Here is an 833-nt window from a genome sequence, read left to right on the forward strand (position 1 = left end):
CTACTCCCATATGCAGCTGTAATGGGGTTAGCATATGACCCTAGAGTCCTTCTGGACTGATCAATCCCACTTAGGTCCATAATGGATAAAGGGAAATGATATGGATTGCAAATAGAAAAAAAATATTTTTATTTATTTTTTTTTTTTTGAATTAACCGAAAAATAAAATAAAAACAAAAGGAAAATAAAACAAAAAAATTCGAAAATTAAAAGAAAATAAGATCAAAGCAAATTGAAGACTGAATCAATTAGTTAATTAAAAAGATTTTGAGATTAGCAATTAGAAAGATATGATTGAAAAATTTTTATGAAAAAGATCTGATTTTTGAAATGAGGAAAGAGAAAAACAACAAAATGACACCAAACTTAAAATTTTTAGAAAATCACACACAAATTTTCGAAAATTTTAAAGGAGAAACACAAAGAGGACACCAAACTTAGAATTTTTAAGGATCAAAAAGGGACTAAGGACATGCAAATTCGAAAATTAAAAGAAAAATAAAAGCATGCAATTGACACCAAACTTAAAATATGAAACTAGACTCAACTAAAAGACTCTAAACCAACAAAAATAAAACAGTCCTAATCTAAGCAACAAGATAAACCGTCAGTTGTCCAAACTCGAACAATCCCCAGCAACGGCGCCAAAAACTTGGTGCACGAAATTGCAATCACACTTTTGCAACCCCGCACAACTAACCAGCAAGTGCACTGGGTCGTCCAAGTAATACCTTACGTGAGTAAGGGTCGATCCCACGGAGATTGTTGGCTTGAAGCAAGCTATGGTTATCTTGTAAATCTTAGTCAGGATATCAATAATTATCAGGATTGAT

This window comes from Arachis duranensis, chromosome 6, assembly GCF_000817695.3.
Source record: "Arachis duranensis cultivar V14167 chromosome 6, aradu.V14167.gnm2.J7QH, whole genome shotgun sequence".
Classification (NCBI taxonomy): domain Eukaryota; kingdom Viridiplantae; phylum Streptophyta; class Magnoliopsida; order Fabales; family Fabaceae; genus Arachis; species Arachis duranensis.